Raw genomic sequence first — 13,524 nt, 5'->3', positions numbered from 1 at the left:
GAAACATCTACTTAAACTGTGTCTGATTAGAACCTTCCCCGATTCCTTAATGACGACATACTAGAATTAGTGCCAGAATCCCAATCCCTAGGACTGGTACAACTTTTACTTTGTTTTGCCGAGGTTTTCTGTTAAATAAGCAGACACGGGTACCTTCCATGGTCCATTCTCTCATATCGTGGTGAAGCCCTAGGTACAGGGCCCTGACAGCTGTTCTCCACAGACCGCCCCCAGTAACCCTCACCTCCCGGGAGCCCTGCCCTCGTGCAGTCCCCTCCCAGGATGAATCTGGATGGCCTGTGACTTGCTTTAAGCAACAGAATGTAGGGAAGTGACCCTGTCGCTTCTGGGCCGGAACCATAAGAAGGCCTGATAGCTTCTGCTTTTACCCTTGGGGAAGCCACACACCACCATGTGAGAACATCTGGCTCCTCTGCCAGAGTGACCGCGCAATGAGGTCATGTGAAGAGAGAGAGCCTCGAGATGGCAGAGGAGAGAGACCCAGCTGCCCCAGGCTTCCAGCTGTGCCCACTGAGCTCCGGACATGTGAGCAAGCCCTCTTGGATGTCCCAGCCCAGTTAAGCATCCAACTGATGCCGTATGGAGCAGAAGGGCTCCCCACTGAGCTCCGGCAACCCACAGAACCATGAAGAGAAGAAAATGGTGATTGGTGTAACCCAGTAAGCTTTGGAGAGGCTTGTTACATGGCAAGAAATAATGGAAACAGAACCCCTGCAATTTAGTTAGCAATAGATGGGAACTGGGGTGTCTGATCCTGCTGCACTTTCATTTCAGTCCTTCTCATAGAAGGGTACCCTGTGGGCCAGGAAAATGACAGTGACCAGGTGACTGGTACATGTAAGCCACATCTCTCTTTCGTGTGAATTTTATATGACCAGTTAGACCTGCAGACTCAATGGGCCTCAGCTGTGTGTACCCTGAGGCTTGTACCTACTCCTCACTGTGCTTGGTGTTCTGTGAAATTACCAGCAGAGGGTTGACAAGATCACCTCCTGTATTCCCAGAAAGTGAAATCCTTCAGTGAAGCCTTTGCAAAAATAATTAATTGTAAAATCCAGCTTTGAGGCTGAAGACCAAAGATAGAATATACTCTCAGCAAGGAAGAGCCATCAATCAAAGAATGACTAACTTAATGAATGTAGTGTCTGTGCGTGACAGGCTGGCTGCAGTGAGCACATGTCCTCTCTCCCCTCTGGGTGGGTGATTAGTTGACACTGTTTAGCTTGTAGAGGGTTAAAGCAGAATTTGAACCCAAGTCAGTTGACTCCAATTCAACAATTCTGCTGCATCCTCCACAGGATCTGTTTTCTGTGCAGGTGAGTCATTTACTAAACCTCCTGTATGCACTTTTTCCTAGGTAGTGCGTTTCAAATAGTCCTCCATGCTGTGTGATTCCTTTCAAGCAGCTCTTCATTCTTGCTGATAGCAGAAGGGACCAAGGAATCTTGCTGCCACTTTTGTGACACACAGGAGCATCCTGTCCCATGTCAGAGAAATAGTCAAGGCTGTGATGCCCATCTGCTGGATCTTGGCCAGTTGCAGGGAGACTTCATCTGTATTCCACATCCTTGACTTGCTAAGCAGAGGCTCATGTACACAGATGACCCTGCGTCTAAAAGGACCGGCAGCCCTGGCTGGGTGGCTCAGTTGGTTGAAGTGTCATCTCATACACCAGAAGGTTGCAAGTTGGATCCACAGTCAGGGCACATATAGAAGTAACCAACCGATGTTTCTCTCTCACATCAATGCTTCTCTCTCTTCCCACCTTTGGCTCTCTCTAAAATCAATAAACATATCCTGCCCCTGACCTTGGACTGACTCACTCTACTCACCAACTTCTCTGGTGCTCAGGAGCCCCATAACTGAAATGGAAGCTACCGATGAGGCCAACGTGGCCTTGGGTATGAAGAGGAAGAGGAGAGTGTGCTGTCCTGTCCAGGGGATGTTGCCACAGGGGAAGATCTGGAAGGGTAAGCATTAAAGGGAGAGGAGGCTGCTGAGGACCTGTGGAGGCAGGTGCCGCTCAGAAGCCGGCCCAGAGGGGACCCCGCACCCCCACCCAGGAGTGGAGAGCATGCACTTCAGGGAAGACATATTTGAACCTGAAGAGAAAGAAAGGAAGGAGAGTGGTGCATCCCTAGGTGGTAATGGAGGGAAACCCTAAAGAAAACATAAATTATGCTTCTGCTCTAGAAGGACCAAGGATCGCTGGGAGGAAGGGAGGAGGACGGGCTGGGAGCTGGGAGTAGACAGGGAGAGAGGAGAGTGGACAGGGCTGAAGGAGGGAGCAAGGAGAGGACTGCAGAGGCAGCCTGGACGGTGTGTGAGCGAGAGAGAACACCAGAGAGAACGACAGGAGGCCCGCACAGGGACTCTTGCAGAGCACAGCTGCCGTGGTGCTGGGAGAGGACTCAGAGCAAGTTCAGTATCCAAAAACTAGGCAGAAGGGGACCCTGCTTCAGGGCCACAGACCTGGGGTTTCCTGATCAAAGGGAGATTAGCCTGTGAGATGCAGCATACTCAACATGAATGTTTAAACCGAAAGGCCCCAATGACACAGGATACATGGCTGATCGTGATTACAAACTGGAAAAAAACAACAGACAAATGTGTGAGCACGCACACCCCTCCCCCTGCACAATGAGCACGTGAAAGGGAAGGACTGAAAGGGAGGTGCCAGGAAGAGAGGGGTCCTGGTGAGAGTGAGTGGGTGGCAAAGGATCCACTACTAACCTTTGGAGTCAAGTGTTAGAGGCCGTGAGAACACAGCTAAGCGGTGCTGTGGGTACATCTGGGGCCACAGGCTGGAAATCGGGTGTCGGCGTGGGAAATGGTGTCTCCATACGTAAAGGAAGGAAAAAATGCCCAGTAAGAGGTGTAAGAGGCTGCCCGTTAGGCCGCGGAGTTTAGCCGAGAGGTCTGGGGCAGGGGAAAACTCTCCACAGCAGGAAAAGCAAAATGCTAGCAGGGAGATGATGGGCAGGAGAGAAACCCTTGTCAAGGTGTTGGGATATAGCTAGGAAACAAACAAAAAAAAAGCTAGGGAAGGGAGAATGGGGTTGTAGTTTAGAAATTGTCAAGAACAAAGTGAAAGAAGTTCAAGCAAAAGTGAGGTGCCAGCCTTGACCAGAGGCACAGGAAGTGGGAGGGAAGGCAGCACTAAGGGATGAAGCGGGCAGGTTAAACAGGGCCAAAAAGAGACCATGGTTGAGGAGGGTTTTCCTTAAGGTGGCACAAGGAAAGCGGAGGGGCCTGGTTAGTGCTGAGGCCAGAAAAGAACCCCGGAGAGCGGGCAGACAAGCTGCAGTGGCCTGGCCATGAACGAGGAAGCAATAGCTGGCTGATGAACAGGAGAGAATCATGGTGCCGCCAAAGTAGGAGGTGTGCTAAGTGTCCAGTGTAACAGTTCTGGGACTCCTACATCACCCCTCTTTTCCGTCATCCCCCCCAGGCAAGTCTGTTATCGGGGGCTTCCCTTACACCATGTCTACACGCTGTGCTTTGCTCAGGCCAGTGACTCTAAGGTCACGGACAGAAGGAGGCTCACTAGGTCAGACACAGGGAGACTCCATCCCACATTTACTGGCTCCCTTGGTGGCCCATGAGCCACAGCAGCCAGCAGCCAACTCCCCACTCCTAGGGTTCTCAGGTTAATTATTTCGAGAGTAGAGTTGTCACTAATCAGCTCACATGGGGTCTGAAGCTTATACAATTAGGGGATCATCATTAAGAAAAAGAGTACAAAATTACAGTTACATAGTTAGGTACCAAAGAATATATATTTGTGAAAAAGCATTTCTTAAATCACAATAAATTACAAATATTAAAAAGGACAAGTAAGGAACACCACAAAACCAGGAAAATAATGTGACATTTTAATTAATGAATTGCCGGACATACCTCTATTATATCTTTGTCTATTTGTGGGAGACAGAATAATGGCCCCCAAAGATGTCCTCAACTGGAGCATGTGGATATGTTTCCTTACATGGCAAAAGGGTCTTTGCAGATATGATTAATGGTACAGACCTTGAAATGACATTATCCAGAATTACCCAGGTGGTCTTAAGCTAATCACATGAATCCCTAAAATCAGAGACACTTTCCTGGGTTTGGTCGGAGAAAAAGATGTGATGATAAAAAGGGGGTCAGACACCCTGCTGCTACCTTTGAAGATGGAAGGAGGGACCAGGAGCCAAGGAATTGCAGGTGTCAGCTAGAAACTGGAAAAACCAAGGAAGCAGATTCTCCCCTAGAGCTTCCAGAAGGAACCAGCTTGACAATACCTTGATTTTAGCCCCATGACACTGAATTTGGACTTCGGACATCCAGAACTGTTAAGATATTAAACTTTGTATCGTTTAAGCCATCAAGCGTGTGGTATTACTGCAGCAGCATTAGAAAACAAATTATACTCCTCATGTAACAATGGTTTTGTAAATGTCATTTTTTTATATAAAGGACAGAAAAGATAAAATCCTCTAACATTATTGATCAAAATTTGCTTTTTATTGCGATAATGGAGAAAAGTTTTATCTTCACAATTGTTGAGGATTGTTGTCAAAAAAGAAAACCTCTATCATGATTCTTTCGCATAAGTCTTCCTACTTGGAAAGGTTTTCCATAGATTGAGTTCTGGCTCCAACCGTTTCAAACTTCATTCCCCTCCTTCAGTCTGGACACCACAGGGCATGGTGATGTGGTACACCTCAGCCCAGTGTCTTCCCATCATGACGGTGGAGGAGAAGGTGGAGTGGGGCATTCCTGGAACCCGTTTCTACACTGGATGGCTAGCAGTAATTAACTCTGCACTCAAATAGTGGCAGACATATGAAACACCCTACCTAACTGCGGCTCTGACTCAGCTGTCTTTAGCCTGATCCCCAAGTGTGCCCATTGCCTTTCCACCACGAATCCATGTCGGGAAAAATATAACAGTGGAAGTAAAAGTTATCTAAACACAACTGTGATTGAGTAACATACTTCTGAATATTTTACAAAAGCATATGACTGTAGGAAGGAGCCCATGTGAGTGAGGGATCTAGAAGCCTAAGCTTCGTCTGCGTAAATCTGTCTCTGCCCTGGTTCTGTTGTGTCTATTAAAATGTATGCGGGCATTTAGTGCCAACGCATTATGGTGGGAGTGGGAGATTCTTTGAAATACGCGTGCGAATTATGTTGTTACATAAAATCGCTATAAACTGAAAACTACTTTGAATTTTTTAAAGAAACTTTGACTTTCTTACCTTAGAAGGTACTCTTTGTCGTTATTATGAAACATAAAGGCACTCTATGTGGTTTGCGAAAACTTGATTTTACATGTCCCACCTACAATGTGTTAAACTCAGCCACACAAACTGCCAAAGTCTCCAGGGGAGAGTCCATCTCAGACCAGCAGCAGAGCCTTTCCGTCTCAGTCTTCTGTTACGTTTTGAATCTGAAGTCAGGCCCAAATGCCTCGGTGACAGTGGCAAACCAGGAAGTCTTCAGAGAGGCCTCTTCCAATGATCTGACAAAGCAGGATTGTGTGGCCTATCCTTGACCCTGTCCTGTCCTTGACCCTGTCCTGCCATTGACCCTGTCCTCTCTCTGCCACACTGCTAACTCTGTCATCATGCTTGAGTGAGTGGTAAGGATTGAGCTTACTTTTCCTTCTGGCAACTCTGAAGGGGAAGAGTGAACTTCGGCTAGAAGAGAATGAGTTGACAGCAAGATGGGAGTTAAAGTGAGATCTGGGGTTTGAAGAGATACCCATCAAATTAGCTCTTAGCTTCAGCACAGGGATCAAAGAAAGCTTTGATAGAAAAAGGTATTATTCCTTCCTTAACACACACACCAGAAGACAGGACGTGTCAGATAAAATGCCAATGTTTGTGAGGCAATTACACAAGGGGACGATGATGTTACATGAGTGTTTATAGCCTCCCATCTCTGTCCTTGCAAAGGAGACTCTCGTATAAACATGTCCGGCCTGACCTTGCAGGAGGAAGATGCTTGCAGCTGTGACCCACCCGCAGCTGCCCTCAGAGGGGCTTCTAATTGATCCAGGCCCTGGGGTCCGAATAAAGGGTCCATCGGCTTTCTGGGGGCCTATGAGAGGTGGTGTAATTGCTCTCTCCCAGGGACTGGTGATCCAGGGACCCATTCAGATGCTTTCACAGTGAATCTGAAGGTCAGCTGTGCAAACAGCCAAATTAAAGGGCTGGCTGCTGCCTCGGGGGCCACCCTATGCAAAGGGCACTAAAACATAGCTGGAATGTATCAGAAGTTAGATAAATCATAAATTGTTCTTTTTCTTACCAAAGTAGTCATCACCCTGAGGGGGGATTTAAAACACTCCTTAAAGATGCTGATCAGTCTCTGTGGTCAGAGACACCCATCACCAGGGCTACTCCACACAACCAGCTGAAGACCACCCTGGACCACCCTGGACCACCTGCTGAAATCAGCAGACAGAGCCAGAAATGGGATGATGTGTGGGGTAGGGCTGTTTTCAGGGAATGAGTGGACTATTTTATTATCAAACCATTTAGACATGCCTTCCCAGACGTTTCCTGGTTTGGAAAATGCTTAGAATAATTTATTTATTTTGACCATGAAGTAAATGGTACACATTTTTTATTAAAAGAGCATCACTTGTCAACAAGCATGTGATAAGGTCCTTGACATCACTAATTGGTAGGGAAATGCGAATCGAAGTCACAGTGAGACATCAGCTCCTCACACTAGGTCAGCCACTAGAACAAAAAGAGAAAAGAACAAGAGCTGGAGAGGCGTGGGGGAGTGGGAAGCTCTGTGCGCTGCTTGCTGCTGGGAATGTAAAATGGTGCGACTGCTATGGAAAACAGCACGGAGGGTCCTCAAAATATTAAAATTAGAATTACCATATGATCCAGAAATTTTACTCCTGGGCATATATCCATAAGAATCAAAAGCAGAGTCACAAAGAGGTATTTGTGCACCCATGTTCACAGCAACATTATTTACAGTGTCCAAAAGATGTCCATCAACAGATGAATGGACAACCAAAATGTGCTCTAGGTTTACATGCGGCATATACGTATAATGGAATGCTTTCAAAGCCTTGGATGGTAATTCTGATACATGCTACACAATGGATAAACCTCCAAGACATTATGCTAAGTGAAATAAGCCGTTTACAAAAAGACAAATGCTGTATGATTCCACTTATATGAGATATTTAGACTAGTCCAACTCATAGAAACAGAGAGGAGAATAGTGACAATGCACAGCATGGTCCTGTTGCTGATGACACAGTATCATGTACCGGAGTGTTGCTGAGAGGAGATCTTAAGCATTCTCACCACACACACTATGTAAGGTGATGGACGTGTTTCTTATCTTGACTTTGATAATCATTCGACAATGTGTGTGTGTATATATATATATATATATATATATATCAAATCATCATGTGTACTCTTTAAATATACACAATTATATTTGCAATTATTCCTCAACAAAGTTTTTTTAAATGTAAAACATGGTTGCCAGGGGCCATGGGAGGGAGGAATACAGAGGTGTTGTTTAATGGGTACAGAAGGTCTGGAGATCAATTGCACAACAATATAAATACACGTAACATTACTGAATTGTACACTTAAAAATGGTTAAGATGGTAAATTGTACGTTATATTTTACCATAATTTTAAAAAATAACATCACTTGTGACTAAATAAATGTTGATCAAATATTTAAAGAACATTAAAAGGGAAGCTAAAGTATAAGAGGGAGGTGAGTGCCCATATGTCTCAGCCTGGCCTCGTCCTGGCAGCCATCACACCAGAGAGAAGGCAGGGCCCGGAGCCAGTAGAGCTGTGAGGAAGCAGAAGCTATGAGGCAGAGAAGAAGCAGGAAGAAAAGTGCAACAGTAGTTAAAAGCACTGCTGTGAGGAGTAAAAAGATGACCTGGTCAGTTAATACACTTTTGATCCCAAATGACCTTAGCTTTTGAGCCACCTGTGAGTCTCCGAGAGGCCTGGGTCGGCGGCGGTCACTGACTGCCACCTTCCTCCTCTCCCGTGCCTGCTTCTGAGTCCCCACTGCTTCAGGTCACCCAAAGCTACTTACACCCTAAGATGGGGATTCTCCAACTTGTCTGTGCACATGGCAGTCTGGGGTGGGCCTGAGCGCCCCCGCCTTCCCGGCAGGTTCTGATGCCATGGTCTGCGGTGCCCACCTGGCATAGTGAGGATCTAGAAATCCAACTAGCCAGGAAGAAAATCAGCCATACACAAAAAGCACATGAGGAAGAAGGTGACCAAATGGCAGGCAGAGAATATGGAGATAAAAACATCTTGAGGATCCAGAAAACAGAGAAAGGGATCACACAGGCATGTGAAATGACTGGCATCACAAATTGCTGTTTAAAGTTGAGGTATGGCTAGGGATGAGAGAGACAGCCCCTTCCCAGGAAAAGGGTATGCAGAGGAGTTGCAGGTTACATTGATAATATATACACACATATGTTTTATATATATCTTATGAGCATATACATAATATGTATATTTTGTAATATGTATATATCTACACTCGTACATATATATGTATGTGTATAGCAGAACTTTTATGTATATAATAAATATGTATATCAGAGGATAAAGAGGAAACAAAGCTGGTAAAGGGAAATTATATAAGAATTGAATTTCTAGAAGTTTATAAAACTATTGGCTTTGTTCAATGAAGGGAGAAGCCTGGTCATTTATTAACTCACATTACACAGGTTTTGATGTTTACAAAATGATTTCAAAATCATCATCTCCTTGGGAGGTGCCTGTGGGATAGACAGAGCAGGCCTCCCCCGGGGTGAGCAGGGCAGGGCAGGTCTTGTTTTACTTCCCACAAATGAGGAAATTAGGGCTTTGAGGTGTGTCCAAGGTCAGGAAGGCAATAAGTGATAGAACTTCTTTTCCTTTCCCTTTATTCTGATTCTTCCTGTAGTGCAAATAGATATACTACTTAAATAAATTTTTGTCACAAAACTCATGGGGACAAAATGAGATCATATATTTAAAAACATTTTGAAATAGATCCAATATTGTGAACAAAAGTCTCCGCCTTCTTTGTTCTGGCATGGGAAAGGCACCTGAAGGAACTGAGAGAGCAAAAGTTACACTAAATGAACTCAGATGTGAGAGACAAGCTGTTATCTTCAGGTGGCCATAAAAGAAAGTTGGTTTTTGGTTTTGCGGGCACCATCATCAGATCCAAGAGGTCAAAAAGTTCATTCCTAGACATGGATCAGGGTTGAGAGCTAGGGTCAGCCCAAGTCCAAAGTACACCTCGTACCCTCTTCCAATGTTTAACAGGGAACAACAACCTCTGATTTATCTGCCTGTCTCTTACATGCATGTGTAGTGCTCTGTCCTATGATTCCGTAGTTTGACTCTGTTTGGAATTCATAGAGACCCAGGGGAATTGTTTCATATGTTACATAAGGGATTTAAATATGTATCTTCATCTTAATTTTCAATACGATATTCAGTTTGTTATTTCAATATTTTACAGAAGTTCAGGAGGGATGGCAGATGGATAATCAGGTATTGGGTGTGGTTCCCTTCAAATCACAACACCCAGAAGGCCCCTGTATGCAAGAAGAGTCCCATGCACATTTTTATGTCCTTCCAATGTTGCGACCAAGGCACAACCCTAGCCTTGAAGAATTCTGCAAAGAAGTCATCAAGAAATGTGAGTTCATGGCATGTAATAAAAATGGATTAAAGTCAGGAACATGACTAAGATATCTAAGTGTGATTGTAGCCCTAGAATTGGGTAGCATACAAGCCACACAAACCTGCATCAGTCATGAGATTGTTCTTTCTCATGGCCATTGCTCAGCATTGTGTAAAGCCAAGAAAAAGCAATACAGATATATATATATATATATATATATTAGGCTGTTTAAAGATTAGAATGAAAGGAAAAAACTCTTATTATGCATATGTAATATGGTTGTCTACCAAGAAATTCCAAAGAAATCAACTGATAAACTCTTACAACTATTAAGAGAATTCTGTAAGGTGACCAGAAAAAATATCAAAACACATAATAGATTTCTATATATCAGTAAAAAACAGTTAGAAACAATAAAGCTATAATGGAAATTGGCTCAGGAATCAAAAACAGATACACTGTTCACTTCAGCAGCACATATACTAAAATTGGAACGATACAGAGAAGATTAGCATGGCCCCTGCGCAAGGATGACACACAAATTCATGAAGCATTCATATTTTTTACATTTACACAATGGAATACTACGCAGCAGAAAGAAAGAACTCCTACCTTTTGCTACAGCATGGATGGAACTGGAGAGTATTATGCTAAGTGAAATAAGCAGGCAGCAAAGGACAAATATCATATGATCTCACCTACTATAGGAAACTAATGAACAAAACAAACAAATGAGCAAAATAGAACCAAAGGCATGTAAACAAGGAACAGACTGACAGTGACCAGAGAGGAGGGGGGAGAGGGGAAAAGCAGGGCAAAAGGGGAAGGGTCTTGTCAAGGAACTAGTATAAATGACCCATGGACATGGACAACTAAATGGGGGTTGACTGTGGGAGAAGAGGAAGGTGGGCGGAGCAGGGGAGAACAAAGAAGGAGAAATGGGACAACTGTAATAGAAAAACAATAATAAAAAAAGAAAGAAAGAAAATCTTAAAGCTCCTCCCACCACCCCCAAAAAATAGATACAGAAAAACAGAGTATCTGGCAACAGACATGTAAAAATGAGACTATCCAACTGAAATACATGATAGAGGTGACATTCCAGATGGAAAAGAAAAGGACAGACTTTTCAATAAATGCTATTGGAATAATTCATAGAAAAAAAGTTCCAGGTAGACTGAAGACCTATTTTTTAAATGATAAAAATATTAGAAAAGAGTATGCCAAAATATCATCAGAAGTTTGAAAGTTGAGAATGCTTTTTTAAATAAGCCCAAAGAGCAAAATCCATCAAGGAGAAAATTAACTTCAACTACATCAAAATAACAATAGCATAACAATAATAGTAAATATTTCTGTTGACTAAAAATCCAACTTTAAAAAAATTAAAAAACAAATTATAGACCTGGAATATTTATTATATATATCAAAGAATTAGTATTAAGAATAAATATAAAACTCCTACAAGTGAATAGAAAAAGATAACCCAATATAAAATGAGCTAAGAATATGAATAAGCAATTAAGAAGAGATAATGTGATAGTCAAAATGTATATAAAAAGATGGCCAAGAATTGTATAAAAATATGTCCAACTTCATTAGTTGTTATTGGTTGACTTATGTCTCCCAGTACACCTCAGAATGTGACTGTATTTGGATGTAGGACATTTTAAAGGGGTAATTAAGCTCAAACGTGGTCATTAGAACAGGCTGTAATCCAATATGCTTGGTGTCCTTGTAAGAGGAGGGAATCTGAGCACAAAGATAGACACCAGGAAGGCACTCACACAGAAGAAAGGCCATGTGAGGACATAGCTAGAAGACAGCCATCTGCAAGCCAAGGGGAGAAGCCTCAGGAGAAACCAACCCTGCTGGCACCTTCATGTTGGACTTCCAGCCTCCAGAACTGTGAGAAAATAAGCTTCTGTCACTTAGGCCACCCAGCCTGTGGTATTTTATTATGGTAACCTTGGAAAACTAATACCAGTAATCAAGGAAATTTAAATATTTTTAAAAAGGATTACTATTTTTACTCATCCAGTTGGAAAAGTAATAAAATGTTTAATAAAGAGCAAACATCAGGGTGTGAAGGAGCATTAACTATCTATCATTCTCTGCCAGTCAGAGTATAAATTGGTACAGACACTGTGGATGGCTATTTCATAGTATTAAAAATTAAAATGGACATATCTCAGGATGTAGCAATTCAACTTCTCAGTATATCCTCAAGAAATACACTTGCACATGGGCACAAGAAGGCTTATACAGTGAGGGTCATTGTAGCATTTTGGTAAAAGGGGAATATTGGAAACAGCTACCATATCAAAAAGGAAATGGCTAAGTAAAAAGATTGTACTCTGTGGAATACCACATAGCAGTTAAAATTGAGGTAGAGCTATATACAGGTCTGGAAAGTCTCTCTATATAGATATGGAAAGTTTGTGGAGTGGAAAAACAGAATGAGAATATGACAACAACTAATTTATTAATACATATATGTATGCATGAATGCAAAGGAAACCACCTGGCAACAAATATGCCAAACTGGTTATAGGAATTACTTTTGGCGGAAGAGGGTATTAGCATTGGCAGCATGGCTAAAGAAGAAGTTAGCTTTCTCTATACTGCTTTCCCATTTTTATAAAGAGCATGTAATAATTTAGAATTTTAAAAGGCTATTACCTAGTAACAATAGTTTAGTCAGTTTTGTGGCTGTCCATTATGTTAATTACATAATAACTGAGGAACACGATAATAGCTTTAGACTAGGAGCTGGCAAATTTTTCTATAAAGAGCCAAACAGTTAATCTTTCATGTTTTGGTAGCTATACTGTCTCTTTTGCAACTACTCAATTCTGCTGTTGTAGAGCAAAAGCAGCTATAGATAATACATAATGAGTGAGCATTACTGTTTTCCAATAAAACTTTATAAAAACAGCTGGTGGGCTAGATTTGGCCTGTGAGCCATAGTTTGTAACTCCTGATTTAGACTTTATTATATAACTAAAGTTTTTGTAAGTTATTATTCATTACATTTTAATATTACTTTACTTATTTTTATTTTATGTTATTAGTTGCTATATAAAATGTTTTAAGTATTTTTGGTGAATGGAAAAATTATCTTTTTATTAACCAACTCATTAAATAATAGCTTCCGGGGACTTGCTTAGAATATTTTAAACTCCGACTCTGTAACAGAGGGGGGGGCTGATTGAACATGTGACTCAGGGCAGCTCAGAGAGGCTTGAGGTTCCCACCATCACTGTATCTCTAGGAAGCCAGTGCAGGATTGGGGAGCATTACTAATGGGACTCAATATTAAGTGACTGTCCCTCATGGCCTCTTGCACCCCAGAAACGTTGAGAGCAACAAGGTCGACAAGTTACACAACCCACTGTGATGCTGACCTCAAGCCGAAGCCGCATTTGTGTTCCCACACTTCTCTTGCATGGAGATGGGGGGCGGTGTGCCCCTTGCAAAAGAGAAAGAAAAAAAAAACCATACCTGCTTGGTGGTAACTTCTTTGTTGTGACTTCTCCTTGGGGTCCACTCTGAATAATCAGGAACAAAGGATCGATCAGAACATCAGGAACCCCATGAGCCTAGTTGTTTGCTTTCTGAAGGCGAACCCTTCCCTGGCAGGGAGAGCCTGAGGGCCCTGTTGAAGTCAAGGCAGTGCTTCCTGTTCCTCGTCCTAGTCGTCTTAGTCGTAGGTTATTATTCCCCAGGATATGAGCCAATCTTGTCCCTCACCTACATTTCAGTCCAGGTCAGATGTGGCTCTAAGTGGCCCCCAGCTGGCACTCCTAA

At 42.9% G+C, this 13,524-nt stretch overlaps 1 protein-coding gene and 1 non-coding gene across 2 annotated transcripts in view; one reads left to right on the top strand and one right to left on the bottom strand.

Annotated features, from left to right (window-relative positions):
• NR1I2 (nuclear receptor subfamily 1 group I member 2) overlaps positions 1-13,315 on the bottom strand; it is a 28,660-nt gene extending 15,345 nt beyond the window's left edge. The window contains exon 1 of the mRNA XM_090277037.1: positions 13,219-13,315. The gene's annotated coding sequence lies outside the window, so the exon portion shown is untranslated. The remainder of the gene's footprint in view (positions 1-13,218) is intronic.
• LOC150021603 (U6 spliceosomal RNA) lies at positions 10,175-10,279 on the top strand. The gene has a single exon (XR_016513387.1). It is a non-coding gene; the product is annotated as a U6 spliceosomal RNA (small nuclear RNA).
• Positions 13,316-13,524: the final 209 nt, after the last annotated feature.

This window comes from Furipterus horrens, unplaced genomic scaffold (genome assembly GCF_987537825.1).
Source record: "Furipterus horrens unplaced genomic scaffold, mFurHor1.1.pri manual_scaffold_1, whole genome shotgun sequence".
Taxonomy (NCBI): domain Eukaryota; kingdom Metazoa; phylum Chordata; class Mammalia; order Chiroptera; family Furipteridae; genus Furipterus; species Furipterus horrens.
Note: the sequence above shows the minus strand (reverse complement) of the source record. Positions and strands in the feature narration are given on the sequence as shown.